Source organism: Eschrichtius robustus, chromosome 13 (assembly GCF_028021215.1).
Source record: "Eschrichtius robustus isolate mEscRob2 chromosome 13, mEscRob2.pri, whole genome shotgun sequence".
Classification (NCBI taxonomy): Eukaryota; Metazoa; Chordata; class Mammalia; order Artiodactyla; family Eschrichtiidae; genus Eschrichtius; species Eschrichtius robustus.
The window spans coordinates 22,415,667-22,439,225 of record NC_090836.1 but is presented as its reverse complement, the minus strand read 5'-3'; the positions used below and the strand labels follow the sequence as shown (position 1 = coordinate 22,439,225).

The 23,559-nt window shown below is 42.0% G+C and overlaps 1 protein-coding gene across 2 annotated transcripts in view; it reads left to right on the top strand.

Moving 5' to 3' along the window:
- The window catches only part of ITPR2 (inositol 1,4,5-trisphosphate receptor type 2), a 524,186-nt gene that overhangs the window by 467,864 nt on the left and 32,763 nt on the right, over nt 1-23,559 (top strand). The window lies entirely within an intron of this gene.

Below are 23,559 nucleotides of genomic sequence, written 5' to 3'. Positions count from 1 at the left end.
GTTGCATTTTGTCTGCTTTCACCTTCCCTACCCTACCTTTCTCCCAGAACGTAAAGTTTCTAGCAATCATTTTGTTAACTTTTCAATAGGACTGGCAGTCATTGAAGAACCCCTATCCTGGCTAAATCATTGGTTCCTAGTGGACTTCTTGGTTATACAAACCAAATCTAAGCCTCAGGTGTGCAGATGGTATTTCCTGGAGAATTCTCTGTGCAGTGAATTCAGTCCTGTCTGTCATCCTCTGACCTCATGCCTCCTGTCATCACTAATGTCTCAATTCCCCAAACCTGGAACTTTGCCATTGGCAAAAGGAGATTCATACTTTAAGAAATTCCTTGAATTTCAGAAATTAAGGATTTAAGCAATTAAATTGTGTTTGGGGAGAGGATAATGTTCAATCCCAATGGGAGAGCATTGGCTTTTTGTCAGCACACATTTTGGATAGATTGACTGGTGTTGGTGATGGATTTGCACTGATCCTGCTGCAGTTGCTTGTAACTCCTCCTTAAGATCAGTAGCATTGCACAGAGGGCGTGGTTGTCCATGATTTGAACTTTCTTCTGCTTCATAGAAGATTAAAACTAACAGGCTGAAAGAGAAGTCAAAGTTACAACTTTCTTGTACCCATGATACACAATTAGGGAGTGAGTATCATTGAATCTGATATAAATTCTTGTGTATAAACATAGCCATATATTGGATATTTTCTCAAAAATCGTCCTCCAAAATTGTGTTAATAACTATTTGAGAATGAGACCTTAGAAGAGTCGTGACCCTCTTTGATGCTCAGTCCCAAGGATAACATTTAGTAAACACCAAAGTGTCAGAAGAGCCAGGTAACAGTGGGTCTTACGTCTTCCCCTCTACGAACTTATCACCCACTTAGGAAGACATAAACTACAATATAGGGAAAAACCAAAGAACATTTTCAGAGGCTAACATCTCACTAAGTACAGGTTAATATTGCAGTAGTTTACCTTACCTGACAATATTTATGTGTCACAGGAGAGGTACATGTAAATTGAATTTTTATAATTCAGCATTTTCCATCCTATCTTATTGACATGCATTCTACCGTAAGTTATTTTCTCTCCATTCTTCATATGACAGTGGGCAGAACCTAACATTGTTTCTTTTTCTCCACAAATCCTTTTCTGCCCTCTCTCCCTTCTACGTTAGGAAAAAAGGTAATCATCTTGAGGCTATGCACTCACAGTCATCATTTATACAGTCTTGATCTCAAGATGCTCAGAGACTGTGTGAAACATTTTGTTTCTTCTTGCTAGGGGAGAATCATGTACAACATTGCATTTAAAATGTGACCTCACACTGCTAGATTTTACCAAAGTTTGACTAAATTGAATTAATATGTATTTGGCAGGCATCCATTATGTCCCTTGGAATAAAAGATTGCAGGGAATACGCTGAAGAGTCTGAAATGTCCCTTCTGTGCCAAGGGATTTAGAGCTTACTAAGAAGAGGAGGGGGGCGATAAACCCAAAGTAGAACAAGCTAAGTTCCCCAGGAGTGGAACAGATGGAAGTCTGGGAAGACTTAAAGATGTAAAGTGACATCCAACTGGAAGGTGGTGGAAGGGAATTGGGGTGTGTGTGTGTGTGTGTGTGTGTGTGTGTGTGTGTGTGTGTGTCTGCATATGCATTACATGAGACAGGGTAGAGTTTGTGCAGATGGGGAGTGTCTGCTGGATTAAGAGTGAGTTCCTGTAAGAAGGAAGCAGCCTGAACAAAAGCATAGAAATGGGACATGCAGACACTCAGGGGATAGTTAGTTGCCCAGTTTCACTGGTACACAGTTTACTTGTCAGGAAGTTCTGAGACATTTGACCCAAAAAGTAGATTGGACTTTTGAGCAAGAAGTGTAGGTATTTGGACATTATTTTCTCTCAGCAGTGGGAAGCCACCGAAGATTGTACCTAAGGGAAGAATGTGGCCTGGGGAACAGTGCTCAGGAAGTGGTGTGTCGGCTGGTTCGGAGAAGGGAAAGATGAAGTCAGAGGTGGTACTTGGCAGTTGGTGAGGTTAGGAGGTGGGTGTGGAGGAGCAGGGGAAGGGAAGGACTGCGAGATGAGACAGAGGCTCCCGACACCGTGAGCCGGGTCATTGGGAGAAAGGTGGTGAATGGTTTCAGAAAGTCTCTGTTAGGAGGAGAAACCAGTCAGAGAAGAAGACTTGTGGATTTTGAAATGAGACCAGAGGCCGAGTCATGGGAGGGCCGGTGTAGTGACAACAGCATGGGCCTTACAGCCAGAAAGATCTGAACTCCAACACTGGCTCTAGCATGTATCTGCTGTGTGGTCTTGATGTCTTTGGTGAGTCTTCAAACCTCCCTGAGACTCTGCCTCCTCACCTAAAAGGCAGAAAGTTGGTGTGAGATCAGTGAGATGACATGTAAAAAGTGTCCAGCTCGGGACTTCCCTGGTGGTCCAGGGGTAAAGAATCCACCTTCCAATGCAGGGGACGAGGGTTCGATCCCTGGTCGGGGAGCTAAGATCCCACATGCCATGGGACATCTAAGCCCGCGCACCACAACTACTGAGCCCGTGCGCCTCAACGAGAGAGCCTGCGTGCCGCAACAAAAGATTCCCGCATGCCTCAACAAAGATCCCGTGTGCCTCAGCTAAGATCCCGTATGCTGCAACTGAGACCCAACGCAGCCCAAAAAAATAAAGAAAATAAAATAAATAAATATTTTTTTTAAAAAAGTGTCCAGCTCATGATAGATACTCAGTAATTGACAGTTTTCAGTGGGATCATCCACATGGAATGACAGTTGAAGCTGTCAGGTTAGCAAGAGGTGGGAGAAGGGAGAAATGCAGAGAGAGGAGAAGAGAAAGCCAGAGACAGAAACTGGGGGAATCTCCCATTTAGGAAAAAAGAGAAAGACAAGTAAAATAAGTAGAAAAGAAGACACTGCAAAGGGTAGAAGAAGAACCAGGCAATGGAGTGTGTTAGAAGCCAAGAGATGAGAATTTCCACGTCAGAGTTCACAGCATCAATTGCTGCACAGAGGAGACAGGCCCAAGCCTTTGGATTTTGTGATAAGGAAATCACCAGGTGACTTTCACTGTGAGAGAAGACTGCTGCGAAAATGTTGACCCATCTTTAGCTTTCACATTAAGACCCGCATTTTGCCGGGCTCTTGTGCTTGAATTTTTAAGACATACTGATCCGTGTGTCTATCCATCCTCTCCTGTCAGAACTCTCTCCAGAACCAGGACAGGAGGGAGGAGAGCCCACAAGCTTATTCCAACATGAACTGTCTCATTCTCATCCAAGCAGTGCACACCCAAGAGAACAGGCACTGGTTCTGGATTTTAATGGGCAGGAGAAGGAGGAGTGATATTAAGCTTTGGAAGGATGGAAACAAAAAGTCACTTGCCGGTAAGAGTGTTCATTTACTGAAATAGCCTTTTTGGAAAACTTCTAAAAATCTGTAGTTGATGAACCCAATTTGGAAAATCTGTTACTCCAAGCTCCTTGGAGATTATGGCCTCCTAATCTTGATCCTCCTAGAGAGAGAAGATTTTAGAGCACATGGCAAGTTGAAGCATGTCTGTAGCTCAATTCAGAGACTACATTTTCTCTCCCTCCAGGTCAAAGGTAACTACTCTTAACAGTTTGGTAGGAAAACTTCCATTTTCCTACCACTTTAATTTTTGGTCCTTAAAAATAGGTGCATTTACCAAGTTGATTTAAGTGCTTGTTTATCAATAGAGCTTTAGAAGAAGTTTTTAATTCTTCATAATTGATGTAGCTTTTACCCTCAAGGATTTATGCAAAATAAAATAAGGAAGTTCCTCATATTTGTTCACAAAACAACTCATCTGAATTCTACACACTTTAAGCCTGGTTTGTACCTAGAGGCCCTTAGAAAATGTTTCCTGTCTTCTGGTGAAATGAGAAAAACAAGAATATAACAAGTTTGTGGATGTTTCTCCCTCTGTATATTTTTTCGCCTCCAATACTTCAACTTTATTCTTTACTACCAGGTCCCATAAGGAATATTTATACTAATGTGCATTAAAACATACATTATAAATAAATTAATATATTGCTTCTAGGGGTTAGAATCTCAGGAAGTACATTTGTGCCTCTACATCCCTCTAGTGACAGGATCAAGACTCTGAAATATTAACAGAAGCTTAAAACTTCCTCACCCCTGCCTTCAAACCCTACACCAAGCTGTTGGACTATCCACTGTCTGAGTCTTTGAATTAACACAAAACCTCTTCTGGGATATTGTTAGGGGAGATGTGAATAGATCAAGGTATTTTGGGAATGTATTTTCTTCTGGCAAGCAAACTCTCATTTTTGATAAGAGAATTGATATTTTGAGCTAGTGTTTATTGGGGACAGAAAGTAAGAGACAGAAAAGAAAGGATCATGCAGAAAAGTAAAAGTAATGAAAGAGAATCCAATAAACTAGGAGGAAAGGGCCTAAGAGGATAAGTCCTGCAGCCTGTGCTAGTAATGGCCTGTGAGCATCACTAAGCCTTTTGCCTCTCCCATTACTCATAGGATGATATTGAAGAGGAACAAACAAAATAGAGATCATTAGAAAAAATGCCCAAGGCTTTTAGAGGTTTCGCTAACATTTTGGAGACATTTTCAGTTGTTCGTTTGCTGACGTATGTTAAGGACCTTTGGGAATATTTAGTACTTAATTTGACAAACAGTGGGATCGAAACCAGAGGTACCTGGAAGGACAGGTACCATGCGTGTTCAGAGAACTGCCCACGTGTTCTGGTGTACTGGGCTGCGACCCAGACCCTGGCTGACCATGCCCCATGACCATGGCTTTGTGGGGACCAGTTTCTCATTTTAGCACATGGCACTTTTAAGCTCTTCTACTTATTTGACTCTTGACTAAAAATTCTTTGTGGACGTCATAGTGATGTCAGCTGGGACAATTTAACTCATGTTTTTTGTTTTTGGGGTTTTTTTTTTGTTTTTAAAATTTTTATTAGAGCATAGTTGATTTACAATGTTGTGTTAGTTTCTGCTGTACAGCAAAGTGAATCAGTTATACATATACATATATTCACTCTTTTTTAGATTCTTTTCCCTTATAGGCCATTATAGAGTATTGAGTAGAGTTCCCTGTGCTATACAGTAGGTCCTTATTAGTTACCTATTTTATATATAGTAGTGTGTTTGTGTCAATCCCAATCTCCCAATTTATCCCTCCCCTCCCCTTCTGCCCTGGTAAGCATAAGTTTGTTTTCTAAGTCTGTGAGTCTGTTTCTGTTTTGTAAGTTCATTTGTATCATTTTTTTAGATTCCACATATAAGTGACATCATATGATATTTGTCTTTGTCTGACTTACTTCACTTAGTATGATAATCTCTAGGTCCATCCATGTTGCTGCAAATGGCATTATTTCATTCTTTTTATGACTGAATAATATTCCATTGTGTGTGTGTGTGTACATACACACACACACACACACACACACACACACATACCACATCTTTATCCGTTCATCTGTCGGTGGGCATTTAGGTTGCTTCCGTGTCCTGGCTATTGTAAATAGTGCTGCTATGAACATGGGGGTGCATGTATCTTTTCAAATTATAGTTTTCTCTGGATATATGCCCAGGAGTGGGATTGCTAGATCATATGGTAGTTCTATTTTTTAGTTTTTTAAGGAACCTCCATACTGTTCTCCATAATGTTGTACCAATTAACTCATGTTTTTGTTAACATAATAATTGTCGTGACACAAAAAATAATTGTAAGTTTCTTGAAGGCCACAACCAGGAATAGAGTAGCTTTTGTTCTGTGTAAGACCAGGGCAGATGATAGCTATAATATATATTAAAAGCAATTCGATAGACACTGAGTGCCTCTTATATGCTAGCAGCTGTGCTGTGGGTTTGATACGTAAGGATAAATAAGAAGTAATCTCTTCCCTCAGGAAGCTCAAAACCTTTATTGAATGAGTAAATAAAATAATGAGTGAATTAACAAATGAACGGTTTATTCTTAGCCCTCTGGTAGTTGGACATAATTTACGGAAAGATACACCAAAATAGCTGCAGGAGTTGAGAACATGAACTTCTCATTAGGCAAATGTCATCTTTCCCCTCTTTTAAAATCGGAAGATAAAGACGCAGCAGGAACGTTATGCCACCTGAATCAAGTATAATGAATGCAATATTAAAAATCGGATGGCTGATTTGAGAGACAGGCAGTTTAATCCCTCTGTCGTCTCTCTCAGTATTTCTGAAGCCCGACCCATCCCATACATGCACAAATCCTCAGGAGTGCCCCTGAAGCTGCTGTCCTAGCAGAGGGGCAGGCATGCACATTGGTGGGTTGTTCAGCATAATTCACCCTTCAGAATGAATTCTTCCTTGCATAATCTCTTAAGGCCTCAGAAAGAGAGGGATTGTCCTTTTAATGAGATAGAAAAGAAATGTAGTCACCCAGAAGGAAGGAAAAGAGCTAAGAATTTTCCAGATGTTGTTTTCTGTGTCTGGAACTCAAAATCAATCTTGTTTAAACCGTATTTTTGAGGCGTAACTGTTGGAGGGGGGATATATTTGGGCTCATGAAAGACATCTAAGATTTATATGTACCCCTCCTGCATTAGCACCGTTTGCCAACTTAATTTCTGTATTATTGTCATGTGTCATAATTATGAAATTATATGTTCTGATCCTATTATTTCCAATTTACGCTAATTGTGTAATTAGATCAATTGCTAATTGATCTAATTAAGCCAATTATGTAACTGCTCAATCTTTCAAACCTATTTTAAAGACGTTAGAACAGGGGCTTCCCTGGTGGCGCAGTGGTTGAGAGTCTGCCTGCCAATGCAGGGGACACGGGTTCGAGCCCTGGTCTGGGAAGATCCCACATGCTGCGGAGCAACTAGGACCGTGAACCACAATTACTGAGCGTGCGCGTCTGGAGCCTGTGCTCCGCAACAAGAGAGGCCGCGATAGAGGCCCGCGCACCGCGATGAAGAGTGGCCCCCACTTGCCGCAACTAGAGAAAGACCCAACACAGCCATAAATAAATAAATAAAATTAAAAATTAAAGAAGACGTTAGAACATAATAAGACACTTTTAAAATGCTTACATTTCAAGGCAAGCTGGGGGCGGGAGGTTGTAGCTTCAGAATGCACAATTAAGAAGGAAATGTCTACATTCAAGGAGACGCCACCTCTACTGTCCACATTTTAAATCCAGACATGTGTCTTCAATTTAAGAGGGATCTTTTTCAGTTCCCATCTCTGGATTTCATTTTTGTTGTGGGACCTATCCTCTACATTATCCTAATTTCCCATTTAGTATTCGTACTATAATCCATGAGTTACCACATATTTGTGCACCTTAACGTCTTTCTAATTCCCTTCTTATTTTGAAAATAGAGATAGAAATGGTGAATATTTAACAGTGTGGCTGTACACAGAGTCTTCATCTCAAAGACTGTCCTCAGCGCCGGAAGTGAGGGTGGAAGGATTTGGGCCAAATTGTTTTAAATGAGATTCGGATGGAAGTGGGATGGGGAATAAGGTCGAGGGCAGGCACTTGAGGCGTGGACTCTCAGAGGTCATTGACTGCTTCCTGAATTGATCAGAAACCGAATCTGCTGGTGTGCAGGTAATAGTCCTCAAAGTTCAAGAAGCTAAAGTGGCTCTTGTTAGTTTTTCTAATCAGTGTCTAAGGAGAAGCTCAGTGTCAAGGAAGGAACCTGGGCATCAGATTCTGAAGTTTGACTTCCTAGGTAGGATTCCCATTTACAAGATCAATGACTTATTCCCTCTGTACTTCACGTTACCCATCAATGAAGAAAGTGTAATCAGCCAGTCAGCACTCAGAATAGAATAAGATGAATTGTCTGGAACCTGGAGGCCTCCTGCTGTGCCAGACCCTGTCCCATTAGCTGCCAGATCATGGGGAGAAGGGGGAGGTAGGGATCCCAGGGAAAGAACCTGGGCAGAGAAGGCTGCAGGGTCATGGGGGCGGGGAGCAGGATTTGGAGGTCTTGGGACAGCAGGTAATTTGGCAACTGGGAAATACTGCAACAGTTTTAGCAACTAGTATAGCCGTATCTATGCAAACCAGCTGAATATTGACCCTGTATATAACAAGACTTTCCTTGCAGAGTTGCTACCAGGATTAAATCAAATCATGCATACTAACAGTACTATGACTGATGGGACTTCCCTGGCGGTCCAGTGGTTAAGACTTCGCCTTCCAATGCAGGGGATGCAGGTTTGATCCCTGGTCAGGGAGCTAAGATCCCACATGGCCTCTAGGCCAAAAAAACAAAACATAAAACAGAAACAATATTGTAACAAATTCAATAAAGACTTTAAAAAAATGGTCCACATCAAAAAAATCTTTAAAAAAAAAAACAACAGTACTACGACTAATATAAATTGACATTCGATGAGTGCTGTTTGCTGGATGCTATGCAGTTTGACATGCATGATCTCTTTAAAGGCCTTGTATCAACCCCGGGAGGCAGTCTGACGTGATCATCCCCATTCTACACATGAGGAAACTGAGGCTTAGGGAGGACACAGCCAGCAGAAGGGGACGCTGTGTCGGTGACGTGCGGGACACGTGCAAGTGGCCGGTGCGCGTGCTGTTGTCCTACGATGATGCTGTTAGTCGTGTAAAGCTAGCAGCAGTGCTTCCTGTGAGGGCGGGTGCCCAGCACAAACCTCGTGCTCTACAGAAGAGGGACCACAAACGCGCCCTGCAGGCCGGGGCTGGGAGTAACCTGGCTGGGAGACAGGAAGTCAGCGGAGAAGCCTACAATGGCAGGAAGGCCTGAGAGGAATACAAATATGAAAACTGTCCTCGTTCAGATCTAGCTGGCAACTGCAAGCTTCCTGCAAAGATTAGAAGGGTTACAATGACAATTAGTACAGTTGCAGGCAAGAAAGAAGCAACAGGACGTTTCCATTTAATTTGACAAGCATTTACTGGGAGGACTATGCATGAGGCACTGATGGAAACAAGAAAAGAACATCATCACTGCCCTTACGGAACCACAGTGGGATAGAAAAGACAGCTATATTCACCAGAAACTATAGTGCCAATCAGAACTCCCATGAGAGAGATAATAGACGTTCAGACACACAGTAGCTGGAGAAATCTTAAAACAAATTATACCAGTACAACCCCTGATTTATTAAAACCCTTCAGTGGTACTTGGAATAAAATTCAGACTCATCCCCGTGACCCCCTTATGCCATCTGGCCGCAGCCTACTTCACCAATTCCATTCCATCCCACCTTCCTTAGCCCACGACAGTTCAACCACATTGGCCCTTTTCTTTTTCTCGAAAATTCCACACTTTTCCCTGGTCAGTACCTTGGCATGTGGATGCCTTCCACTTACAGTGGTTGTCCCCAGCTCCTTCCATGCCTGGCCCCCTCCCTGACACCCCCATTCTGGTTACTTCCTTTCCTATTACCCATTAGAGCACTTATAGTCATCTGACCTAATATTGTTTTTATACTTATTGACATGTTTATTCCTCTCCACTACGACTCGCATTTACACACCTGTTTTGTTCGCTGCTGATTCCCAGCCCCTAAATTAGTGCCCAACACATAGTAGACACTCAGCATAGATCTGTTGAACAAAGTAAATAAGACATTGAGGCACTGGAACCCAGGTGACAGGACAGCCCTTTCTGCCTGAAGGCTCCAGGGACAACTACACAGAGAAGATTAGGAGGAGAGTTGGACCTTAAAAAATGAGGATTTTGTCAGAAGGTTGGAGAGGAATATATTCCAGGTGAAGTGCGTATCTTTAAGGGAAAGTGTAAGCAGAGAAAAAGAAAGAAAACGAATTCAGTGTATACTATGTGCTAGCAGCTTTGCATGTTATCCTATTTAATTATACCCATTTTATGTTAATTGAGGCTCAGAGAAGCTTATTACTTATCCAAGGTTCTCAGTAAATAGGGCTTGAACCAGGATCCAAACACACATTTTTCTGGCACCTTTGTATATGATTTTACCTTTAGTTATTCCATCTCCTAGTGAAGAATCAAGTAGAACGACTATGGTCAAATATATGTTAAGTTCAGTGTTGGAGAAAAGGTAGGGAAAACAACCCCAAACCCCAACCAAAAGACATCCTTTGGAAGGAGGAAATCTCTTTCTGCTTCTCCAACACGTATTTTAAGGAATTAGAATCCTTAGTTGTTTGGTTTTTTTGTTTGTTTGTTTTGTTTTTAATAAATTTATTTATTTATTTATTTTTGCTGTGTTGGGTCCTCGTTTCTGTGCGAGGGCTTTCTCCAGTTGCGGCGAGCGGGGGCCACCCCTCATCGCGGTGCGCGGGCCCCTCACCATCGCGGCCTCTCTTGCTGCGGAGCACAGGCTCCAGACGCGCAGGCTCAGTAGTTGCGGCCCATGGGCCCAGCCGCTCCGCGGCACGCGGGATCCTCCCAGACCAGGGCTCGAACCCGTGTACCCTGCACCGGCAGGCGGACTCTCAACCACTGCACCACCAGGGAAGCCCCCGGAATCCTCAGTTTTTAAGCTGCAATAGTTGAGGTGTGATCCAGAATGCCTTAAAACTGCAAACCAATAAATCTTTTTCCATCAGTTAGATTTGTTCATCCAATAAACGCAGGCTCACAGGCTGAGTGCTTACCGTGCTCCAGGCACCGGGCTGCCTAGGGATTCAAGGTTGAGGCAAATACCGTAACTTCCTTCAGGGAACATTGGTGAAATACAGCAGAGAAATCAAATAAAGGGTGGTGATGGCCCAGTGCAGCTGTGGGGCCTGCTGCAGAGCAGACAGCCTGGGCAGGGAGGCTTCACGGGGTCAGGCCTGGATGCTTGGGTGAGTCAGTAAATGAGGATGGAGCAGGTGGAGGGAGCAGGTCAGCCTGTCTAGGGAGAGAGTGAACCTGTCCAGGAGGAAATGTAACTAGGAGCCTGATCACAAGGTCCTTGTGTGCTCGGAAGTCTTTACCCCGAAAGCTAAGGGAAGCCCTTCAGAGATATTAAACCAAAGAGACAAGGTCAGATGTGCATTTTAGAAAGTATGTTCCATAACAGTGTAGGAAACGTATTCAAGGGGGCCTTCCTGGAGCAAGGAAAAAAAGAAAAAAACGGGTAGAAAGATTTCATTTCCTAGCAACAGTGATGAGAGCTGGTATGAAATGCCACTGCGCATTGAGGTGAAGTGATAGGTATGAAAAGATTCAGGCAGAAGACTCACCGAAGGCAAGAGGAAAGAGGTTTCAGTCTCCGGCCTTGGATAGTTGGGGGTGCTGGGTTGAGCAGGGGGGCCCAACCCAACTCTTAGGGGTTCCTCAAGGGCCAGCTGAGGAGATGTGTCGATATCAGCGTCCAAGTGCACAGGAACAATTTGCGCGTCTAAGTGCATATGTCCAATAAGAAACTGAATAGATGGGTCTCCAATGCCCACAAGGAGTTAGAAAAGATCAACTACCACAGGGGGAAGATTTCCAGAGCATAGAGCAGTGCCTGGTATATAGTAGATACTGAATACAAATTTGTTAAATGATCATAAAATTTATACACCACTGGAGTATACTTGATAGGCGAAATCACAGATTTGGATGAAACTCTCCAAGGGAAACTATACAGAGTGAGTAAATCAGAGAAACATGCTCTTAGACAGACGGACACGAAACTGTAACTGTTACTTAATACTGATAATAACAACTAATGATAATAATAATGTGTAGGTCCTACCACCCAGATTTTACTCATCAAAAAGTAGAACCAGCAAGGAGAAAAACAATTTTCATAGGAGGGCTCCGAAAGATGATTTTAACTTTTCATCAGCCAGCGAACCTAGAAGTGTTTTGGTCAATACGTGGATATCCTGTAACCCAACACTGATTAATAAGCTTTAGTGTGGAATTATGCCGCAAACCCAAATGTTTAGAGCAAAGTGATTTGGGCTTTGTTCAGTCTATAGAAGCCTCTCTGAAATGGTGACCCATCTTAAGGCATTTATTTGAAGCTTATAAAGGGATGCTCACATCTCTGATTCTCATAACCTTGATAAAAAGATTTCTTCCCACTGTGCCAATGAAAATCCTTGTTTCAAAGTTCTAGTCATTACCGTAAGATCTTGTTCAATTCTCAGCTGGCTTTCTGGAATAATAATGTTCACATGGTTAGGACTGATACATTTTACTCAGAAATTCTGGCTTTCTTCCAGAGAGTAACAGATGCCATCAAAATGTAAGTTGTGGGAATGAGAACTATATAGTGTAAAGCCACACAGCTTCTGTCTAATGATTTGTTTTGTTTTTTGTTTTTTTTTTAGCAGAGGTTCTTCTTTTTTTTTTTTAATTAATTAATTTATTTATTTTTGGCTGTGTTGGGTCTTCGTTTCTGTGCGAGGGCTTTCTCTAGTTGCGGCAAGCGGGGGCCACTCTTCATCGCGGTGCGCGGGCCTCTCACTATCGCGGCCTCTCTTGTCACGGAGCACAGGCTCTAGTCGCGCAGGCTCAGTAGTTGCGGCTCACGGGCCTAGTTGCTCTGCGGCATGTGGGATCTTCCCAGACCAGGGCTCGAACCTGTGTCCCCTGCATTAGCAGGCAGATTCTCAACCACTGCACCAGCAGGGAAGCCCTGTCTAATGGTTTTTAATAGGCCAGCATAGCCTGTGCCACATCATGAGTAATTAGTCAAGATGGCAATTAAGCTGAAACACTACTCTTGTGTTAGGTAAGGTTATCAGGCAAGCTAGTTTCCATAGGATTTTGGACTAGTTTTATCTAAGGGAATTACTGAAAAATAATTGCTGAATTTTACAAAAATGATTTAGCACTTGTATTTCAAAGATGAGTCACGTAATGTCATGTTTGTGGAATCAGTTACTTTTAAGGGAGTTTCAAGATCAAGGTGTTTTGAAATAATAGCAACTAAGGTAAGTCACCCCAGCTCTGAGTCTTGTTTCCTCACCTGTAAATGGGGATCCTACCCCTCTTTGCCGGGATTCCTGTATGTATTCAACAAAACCACCTCCATCCTTGGGCCTAACGTGGTGTCTGGTTCCTGGTCATTGCTCAAGAAATGTTTGATCATTCCACTTCTACTTAAAATATTGGCCTCTTAAAATAATATGGCTACATTTAAATACTGTTTTGCAGATTCAGAGCATTCTTAAGCCTTTTAATGTTCAAACCCTTTTCTGATTCAGCATCATGTTTCTCTTAGAGGTCAGGCAATGGTCAACTTCATTTGTTCAATAAATACTACCTACCGTGTCGTAGGCACTGCGTTAGCCCCTGGAAAGGTGGGCAGAGGAGAGCAGGACAGGCGTGGCCTATCACGGAGTTTCCTGTTTAGAGCAGAAAGCAGATCCTAAACAAGTCACCACGGTTTTTACATAGTGAATGTTGCCACCAGGACAGGCCCGGCAGAGGGACCTTCCTATCTTGTGGCCTGACTCAAACTCAAGTCCATTTGCATTTGTTCCTTTGTTAAACTGAAAGTCAGGAGCTCACTTAAACATTTGAATGGCTTGAACCATTGAAACCATTTGAGTTCGACAAGTGATTTTAGGACAGATCTTGCCACAAAGAGGTATGGTGTGATGCCAGCAGGAGAGTGGACACGGGGACATCCCCAGAGAGGACACGGGGCAGGGCTGTTGTGGAAGGAGCGCAGAAGCTGCCACTGAGTCAGAACAAAAGTGCTGGGAGAACAGATTTTGTCTAGCTTACTTCAGGTTCCCCCTGGGGTCGGGGGGTGGCGCAAGCTTTGCCCTTATCTTGTGCCTGTGGAGGGAGCCACAAATGAAGTCTGTTTCACTTCCAAAGGCTACAATTTAGGCTTCTTCACGTGAAGAACTTACCAGCATTTTTCAGTCATGTAATCACCTTTTTAATTTTTTCCCAACATTTGAAAAAGTTCCAATACAAAACACACATTTCACTTTAGAAAGAATATCCTTCTGCATTGGTGTCCTGCTGTCATTATTAACTCTTAAGAAAGCATTCAAATTATTTATGTCATTCTGTGAGATTATTGATTAGCATTTCAAACACAGCTGACATTAAAAAAGAAAAAAAAAAAACACACCAGTTCACCAGGATCTGAAATTCAAAAATAGCCAGATTCAGGGGTGGTTTATTTGCAGAGGTACTTATAACTTGACAAAGAGTTAATTACCCAGGAATTTTCTCCAGCCGGCTGGGTACCATGCTGTGATATAAAGGCCCTTGGCCCTGGTTCTACCTGTGACTTTGAGAAGAGACTTGACTGACAAGCACATCAACTCATTCACAGTGAGAATCTAAGTGGTTTCCAAAGTCTCTTCATCCTGGTTCTAAAATTCTGACAACTCTAATATTTAAAATATTTCTTTATACTAAATTTTGAGTATGTTAATGTTTGTTTTCTATTACAAGACGGAAGCAGTTGTGGTAGGAATTTTAGAGTGGTCCGAATTTGACTGTTTCCGTTTTATTCACCGGGAGGACTGTGTGTGGACTGACCCCTCCCCCAACCCTTGCTGGAGTCTGGCTGTTAAATGGTAGATGGTCTACTGTCCACGTGATACCACATCCATGCTGCTGGGATTCCCCAGAGGACAGCACTGGTTAGGACCAGACCATGAATTTTCCTCTAAGACTTGGAGCCTCACCTCTGGGAGAAAACTGAACTGTGGTTCCGGTGGGGGGTTGGGAAATTTCCACCGTCTCAGCTGCACCTGTGCTGCAGGGCCTCGGAGAATACCTGTTTCCTGAATGAGCGCCTAGTACCATTTGGAAGCACTAAACCCAGTTTGAAATATCATTTTAGCAGACAAAGACATAGTGCCAACAGATATATAGCAAAATAACTCATTTTACTGGAGGATGATAAGAGGTATTGTTGCTTAAGAAGATCATGCCTCCCTCACTTTGTTCTCTAGTGTCTAACTCATTTGTGTCCAAGTACCCAAGGATGAAATAAGAGTGTGGAGTGTTCAAAGGGAGTTACTGGAAGGAGGCTGTGTGTGAGAGAGACACAGCATGGCATGGTGTTTAGACACGGACTTGGGGGCTTATGCAGGTACTTTAACCTTCTTAGGTCTCAGTTTCTTCATCTGAAAAATGGGTAATCATCCCTACCGCTAGGATTTTTATAAGATTAAACAAGTTAATAGTTATGCAGTATCTGACGCAGAGTAAATGTTACATGAAAATTTAAAATATATATGAGTGTCTGGGGATCAGAATAGCATTTCAAGGCTCAAGAAATTATTATTTATTTAACAATTTTTATATTTAGTGCCTACCATATTTGTAGCAATGGGTTAGATCATATAGGAGAACACAAATAAAGGACAGGTGAATTCCCAGCCATCAAGAAGCTTGGGCCTAATTTGGAGAGTATAATGTGTGGTCCTGAAGGTTGGTTGATAACACCAGGTAGCAATGTTTGATGAGGTGCAGATGAGGAGCTCTCCTGCAAGTTAGGGAGAGAATGTTGTGTGTAAAGGAAAGAAGCAGATTTGAGTAATGATATCAAAGCCAAGGTGGACCCATCCCCGGATTAGGTTGGGCTAAATGGTAGCGGTAATTCATTGTTCAGGGTAAGGAGTTTCCGCATGATCTTGCAAACAAATGAGAGACGTTGGCAATTTTTAAGTAGAGAAATTATATGACTTTTTTAAATGGGTTTTTTTTTAATGGAGTATCATATAGTTCATGGTAGGATGTAATGAAAGGGCAAAGGCTGGAGGAAGGGAAACCAGTGAGCATCGCTCTGATGGAAAATGTGATGGAAGGAACCTGGAATAAAAAGGAAGGGCGTGGTGGGATGAAGACTGGACCAAGAGTGAGGACAGGCTGTTGTCCTGTTCCGCCACCCAGCAACCGGCCGGTCCTGCCCCGCACACCTGCCTCTCTCCCTGTGCCCAGCCTCCCTGACTTTTCCCCTGAGCTTTCCAATCCTGCCAACCTTGTCTCCTGCTGTTCCCTTCACCTGGAATGCTTATCTTAAGGAACTAAGATCCTCATTCCTGGCCAAGCCGACTAAGACCCCAGGCCCTTGATAAGAGCACCCAGTTATATATATATTTTTTTTTTTAATTTTATTTATTTATTTATTTATTTATTTATTTATTTATTTATTTATGGCTGCGTTGGGTCTTCGTTTCTGTGTGAGGGCTTTCTCTAGTTGCGGCAAATGGGGGCCACTCTTCATCGCGGTGTGCGGGCCTCTCACTGTCGCGGCCTCTCTTGTTGCAGAGCACAGGCTCCAGACGTGCAGGCTCAGCAATTGTGGCTCACGGGCCTAGTCGCTCCGCGGCATGTGGGATCTTCCCAGACCAGGGCTCGAACCCGTGTCCCCTGCACTGGCAGGCAGATTCTCAACCACTGCGCCACCAGGGAAGCCCCACACCCGGTTATATTTTTACAAAGTCCTCACCACTATCTGAAATGATTTGCCTTGTGAATGTGCTAACTTTTTCTGGTCTTTGTCTCTCTGGGAACTGGACTCTTGACTGCCCTGCTCACTGTTTTCCCAGTACCTAGAACAGCTTCTGGAATAAAAAGGCTCTCAACAAATATCTATTGAATAAGTGAATAAATCACTGATCTCTGAGGCCCTTCCAGACCTGATTTTTCACTCTCTGATTCTACCTGACAGATAAAAGAAGAAAACTATTAGCTGACAATGGATTTAAGAGAAAGGAAAAGAAGACTAAGGTTTCAGGTTTGGGTGACTAGAAGAATACTTTTTTTATCCCCCAAATCATGCAGGGAAGAGGTAATTTTGGTGACCACCTAATTCCATGTATGATTACAATGGGCCGTCCATCCAGAGGACAATGATTCCGTGGTTCCTGATGATAATAAAACTGGGGTCCAGGAGAGTAGACCGACCAAAACTGAAGATGAGTTACGGAACGCATATGCGAAATTCATGTTTGCTAACTGGTGGTAATAACAAAGATTGATTCATTTAAAACTATTAGTGTCGCTATTGATATTTGAATGAAAAGCCTACCTTTTCATTCAAATAACCTAAAGGAACATGTTAAGAGCTTTTAGCCTGGTAAATCAGCGTTAACATGTAATAGTTACCTGAATTTGCTCACTGTTTAGTACAGAGTGGTGGTGAGACTAAAGGCCTCCCTTTTCGTTAGGACCTGACTGTGGATAAATCATTCTCCTCAGGTCCATTCTGTCTTGTACAGCCATGGTGACCTGGGATGCTATTCTGATACCAGTCGTTATAGCAATGCAGTTCTGGTGGTAACCACCCAGAGTTAGCTCAGTCCCCACAAGTTATGGGCCATTGTCCCTAACAAGACTGCCCTGACTTCAGATGCCAGCTGCACTTTGGGTGTTCCCAGGCCACCTGCACTCTGACCATAAATTCAGAGTTTCCCATGAGCCCTTCATGTTTGATAGTTCACTAGAGTGACACACAAAACTCAGAGACGCACTATACTTACAGTTACAGTTTTGTTATAAAGGATTTAGATTGTAAACGGCCAAATAAGATCTGGGTGGGTCTCAAACACAGCACTTCTGTGCTCTCCCTCTGGAACAGGGTACATCCTCCTCCTGGCACAGAGATGTGTTCACCAACCAGGAAGCTTCACTGAGCTGTGGTGTCCAGAGTTTTTGTTGGGGTTTCAGTAGGTAGGCACAGTTGACTTTTTGTGACATTTGTCACATGATTGAACTCAATCTCCAGCCCCCTTCCCCTCCCTGGAGGCTGGGCTGACTCAAAGCCCCGACCCTCTAAATCACATGGCTGGTGTTTCTGGTAACCAAGCCCCATCGTGAGTCATCTCATCACTCAACAGACACTGAGGTGTGACCCAAGGGGCTCATGAATGACAAATACACTTCTATCAGATTAGAACCGCCCTGTCTGGAAGAAGAGATAAAGACCAGCCACAGTCTTTATTATACAGCAGATGTATTCCCCATTTTCTGCACATGCGTTTGTTGCTTTTTTTTTTTTTTTTAAGCAGTTAAGTGGAAAGGAGTTTTAAACCTTAACTGGAAGTTAGGACTCCTCATTCCTCTAACTCTCTTATGCACAGCATACACTCCACCAAAGTACTTCATCTACACTATCCAATGAAACAGATACGAATCTACTATTCCCAAAACTTCTACCACTCTAGTCCAAATAACCTTCCACTCTCACTTAGACTGCTGCAGGTGCCACTGAACGAGTCTTTCTGCTTCCATACTTGGCCCTTTACTGATTATTCCTCAGAGAACAAGGTGATGATTTTTAAAATGTGATTCGGAATATGTCACTCCTCTGCTCAGAGTCCTCCGCTGGCTTTCTAAAGTACATAGAATAAAATTCAAACTTCTCGTCCAGGCCTATACACTCTGACACCTGCCATCCCCTGCCCCTCCCTCATTCATTGGCTTCAGCCACGCCGACCTTGCTCTTCCCACAATATGCCAAGCCTGTTTCTACCTGAGGGCCTTTGCATTTGTTTTTCTCTTGGCCCGCAGCACTCTACTTATTCTTTCACATCCTGCATGTTTCTGCTTAAACGTCGCCATCTCAGAGAGTCTTTCTCTGGTCACCTTTTCAAAAGGAGTCCCTTCTCCTGTCTGTATCATTCTTAATCCTCTTACCCTTCTTATTGACTCCCCCAAACACTTATTGCAATCTGACTTTATATTGCATATTTACTTTTTAATTGTATGTCTTCCTCATACATACATAACATAATCTGCATTAGGGCAACAACTTTTTTTTTTTTTTTTTTTTTTTATGGCTGTGTTGGGTGTTCGTTTCTGTGCGAGGGCTTTCTCTAGTTGTGGCAAGTAGGGGCCACTCTTCATCACGGTGCGCGGGCCTCCCATTATCGCGGCCTCTCTTGTTGCGGAGCAGAGGCTCCAGACACGCAGGCTCAGTAATTGTGGCTCACGGGCCCGGCCGCTCCGCAGCATGTGGGATCCTCCCAGACCAGGGCTCGAACCCGTGTCCCCCACATTAGCAGGCAGACTCTCAACCACTGCGCCACCAGGGAAGCCCAACAACTTTTTTTTATTCATTACTATATCATCAGGACTCAGAGCAGTGGCTGGCACGTAGTAGGTGCTCAGTAAATACTTGCTGAATGAATGGATGACTGAGTGAACAAACAAATGAATAAGAAATAAGTAATGAAATATCTCTAGGGGCTTAGCTTAGGTTCCTAATAATGCAGATGGTAGCTAGTGAGCAAAATGGGATAGTAAGAAGAGCACAGGGGTTAGACTATCTGAGTTCACATCGCAGCTTGGCTGCTTCCTAGCTGTGTGACTTTTGGCAATTTGCTTAACCTCTCTGCCTCAATGTACTCGTCTGTTAAAAAAGAAAAGGAAAAACTATTATCTACCTTAACACTTAAAACTGTGTTTGAAGACCTCTAACAGTGAGGAAACTACTCCCTCCCAATACTTATAACTCTCCAGTATGCACACATTCAAGTGGAGCCTTGGATCATAGGATCCAACAAGTCTAAAATAAACCTTATGGACATAGAAGACTGAATTAGAGACTAGGAGACGTGAGAGAGCTTGGCCATGTTTCTTAACCTCCTCTTGCTCCCTTGTATGAAAAACAAGGGAGTTGAGTTAAACTATCAAAAGGCGCTTTGAGCCCTGATATTCTGTGGTTTTATAACCAAAGCCACGAATCTGAACAGACGTGGAAGCCAGAGGTGGATCAGAGAATCATACACCAACCTTGAAGAAAAGCAATGGCACTCTCTTTCTTATAAGGTTCTGCTAATTCAAATGGTCACCAAGTAGTCCTACAGTGTCAATTAAATTTTCTTTGTGAGACATAAACAGTCACTGAAAAGCATGGTTCCATTGGTTATGATTAGGTTGCCAGTTCTGGTCTGTGCAGAGAAATGGCAACAAAAATGGAGCTGAAGGTGGAGTCAGATTTAGGTCAGTGCCCATGTCAGCATCTCTTTCCTCTCTTACTCTTTCTCGGATAAAGTACTACCTAAGAAGGAAGAGACATTAGTTTATATCATTAGTGAAAGGGCACTGTCTAGATAGAAACAGTGATAGAAACATGGGCTAACACATGTGAATGCAATTTCTCCATCCGGCAATACACAAATTATTTGATCTCTTCAAATCATAGTTACATTGTCTTCTCAGAATACATAAATGGTTCCCTACTGCTCATTCTCAATTTTTTCCAGGTATGTGTCTTAGTTTGGTTCATTTGCCACATTTCTTCTTTTCGTATAATATCATTGTATCATTAATCTTCATCTGCATTATGAGTTTTTGTCAGATTTCTATATTTGGTTGCAAACCTACTTTGTGAAATCCTATCCTTTCCTATCTTCATCTTTGCGTATCTCTCTTATTTTCAGTAGTTTTGTGGATGCGAATGTGATAGAAGCTAAGATTACATCATCTTTAATAAAGGAGAAAATATACAATATGTAGAAGTCAGGTGAGCTACACAGAAAGAAATCAATCCGGTTGGCAAATTGCATCTATGCGACGAAGTGCAAAATGCTTTTTTCATGCAGTATTTATTGAAGAAGTTTGTGGAGAAGATGGTTAAAATGTATATGGAAAAGTAAAGAACCATTTTGTTCAATTTAATTGACATTGATATAGTTTTTACATTATGAAATCTTTCAATATTTCCAACAATCCTTGATATAGAATTTTACACAATTGCCTCTGAGGGCCTTCAGATATAAAAGTCTATATCTAAGGTTGTAAATTGGGCACATCCAGTCTATGTATAATAGACATCTCTACAGTTACTCCACAGAGTTCAATAGATCAAGAACTGCATTATAGCTTGGGAATTTGGGGGAAGTTGTGGTTTCAAATAATCCTTAAAGCCCACAGTTAGCTATCAATGTTTTTAATCAGTCCTAGTTTAAAATGTCATATGGTTTTCTGTAGGATGAAGTGTCATTTTCTGCCCTTTTCTGTTCACTGTGAAAAAGAAGTCATAGTGTTGATTTTATAGAACCAGAAAATGTATTCTTCCAAAATGAGCAAAATGTCAAAATGACTTTTCTTTCCTTACGGTTATGGCAACTATTAATATGGGCATCCTTTTTAGAAGTGCCTCCTCAGTAGATTGTTTTTATTGTTTTTTCTCAAAAGGAAACATTTAAGCAAAGTACATCCCCCCCAGATAAGTGGGTGCTTCCCTCCTGCCATGAATGTAAATAGGGGTGTACAAGAGGAGGAAGAATAGTCTCATAGAAACTTGCATTCTCTTTAGTGTTCTTAGCCTAAAAGATATTCTAAAACAATACTGGAGAAGAGCATGGTAGATTGTATTTGAGTTATTCCAACAACAGAAGAATGCATTTTATTTTGAAGGTAGAGCAGAGATAGGACTGTAGTTGAGTGGATCCTGATAAAGACATCCCTGCTAATGAAAAACGTAAACATAACCCAGCATAAGCGTAATCTAACATAAGCATAAGCCACTTTCCGTAAAACAGATACCTAATAAACATTGAAATATCAAACTAAAATTAGCAAAAAGAATTGTCGACAAAGGCATTATTTAAAAACAGGGTGTGAAACAGTTGCAGCAGGGTGTGAAATTGTAGTTACAGCTCACATAGCCATTCATGACTTAATTTGCAATCTAGTTGGATTTTCCTATCTCCCCGTTGTTCCTGTAATTAGCCATTAAACCAGCAGAAACTATATTTTCTGCATCACATGGGCAATGTCTTTAAAGTTTGCAAAGAGAACAAGGAAAGCAGACTAAACTGTTTCATGAAGAGTCCAACTAATGTAGGAAAATAAGAATATTTGTTGCATAAATACTGAAACCTTGTCAGCAAGCAGAAAGAGGATATTTGACTGTTAATTAATTTAAAATAGATGTCTCTTCTGGTATCTTTTTAAAGAAATCCTCTGTATTATTTTTATTTTCTAGTTTAATATAATTTATAGTTTTCATGGTAATCTGGACAATGTGCAAGAGTAATACTCTATTACCTAAAAATACTCAACTCAGAAATGGTTTCTGTGCGGGCAGCAGCTGTGGGGCCAGAGTCTGCGGAAGGTTTCCTCTTGCACACTCACTCTTGTGCCTACACCCCTTAGCTGCCTTCATCACGTGACATCATCTTAATTAGATGGAATTGTTTTCTAAGAAGTATCCGATTTAAATTCTTTAGGTGACAGATTTGCCTTTTAATTAAAACATTTTATTCCTTTAAGTAGAAGACATATTTTTCACAACTTATTTTCCATAGAGAACATCTTCTTTTCTGCTTCTCACCTTCTAGAATAAATGCACAGATGAGCAAATTTATTTTGGGATTTAAAACTGTAAACTCATATATATAATGGTAAACAAGCATGAACAATCTTACGTTTCAGGGATGTCATGTGTGCTTAATGAAAATTCTGATCTCTTACCTCTGAATTCCCATGTCTTAAGTCCGGGGATACAATATGTCAAGAAAACTATAACAGTTTCATAAAAAAATGATTCATGTAATTAAAGTTGCGGGAGCCATTTCTTGATTTCCTGCGTGTTTGGGGAATGCACAATGCCTTATTCTTATATTAAAAATATTGTTAGTTACTCAGGCTACAGGAATTACTGAGCTTTAAATTTAATTTACATTCTATATAGTGACATGGTTCATTTTCCTTTCCTCAAGCCCTCTGTGTTCAAGCATGAAAATTCTCTGACTTCCTTAGAGTTTGCAGTTTAACCTTGCTAGGAAACCCCGCAATAAAGTTGTGGCTTGCTTTTGTACTCTTAGTGTGATGCCAGTAAGCGTCCTTTCACGATTACTGCTCCTCGCTGTCATTCCCAAATTATATCAGGTAACTGTAGTTAGAATACTGCTTTACTGAAAATGCTTTATCCCTTATCCCGGATCAAATGGGAATGCAGTGATATGGGACCACCACCTGGGGAGGCTGACCTACAGCAGGTCACCAGATGGTGTCTCAGGGACAGAGCTCCAGACAGACCCTTTCCCAGGTGACAAAGTTCTAGATCCTGTGCTAAACTTCGCAGGCTCAGATCCTAGATACCATCAGGACACACAGAATGAATTGGGGTGGGAATACACTAATCAGAGTCAAAAGACAGAGCTGTGGAGAAATCAGACTGCCTATGCCTTGATTTAACAAGATAAATTATAATTTCCAAGCAGAACAGACCCGCGTGCTGGCCGGTCGGTGTATTTTTTTCCCCGAGAAGTCAGATTATAATCAGAAGGTTGCTTAATGAGCAGAGGTTCGGCACAAAGGGAGTTAGTTGGATGCATGATTTGAATGTTTAGTGGGTCAGATAAGCTGATACAGCCTCGTCACTGCATGCAGGTGTAGCCTAGAGTGTAAAAGAGAACTTGAATCCCATGGGTAAGTCCTGGCTTTACCACCTACACGCTCTGTGACCTTGGGAAACAATCACTCTGTGTTAACAGTTTGCTTCACTGTAAACTGAGATAAGACTAGTTGCCTACCTTAGGGTTACTGTGAAAGCTCATTCATTTATTCATTCATTACCAAGTATTTATAAAGTACTTATAATGAACTGGGCATTATTTTAGGCACTGGGGAAGCAGCAGTAAACA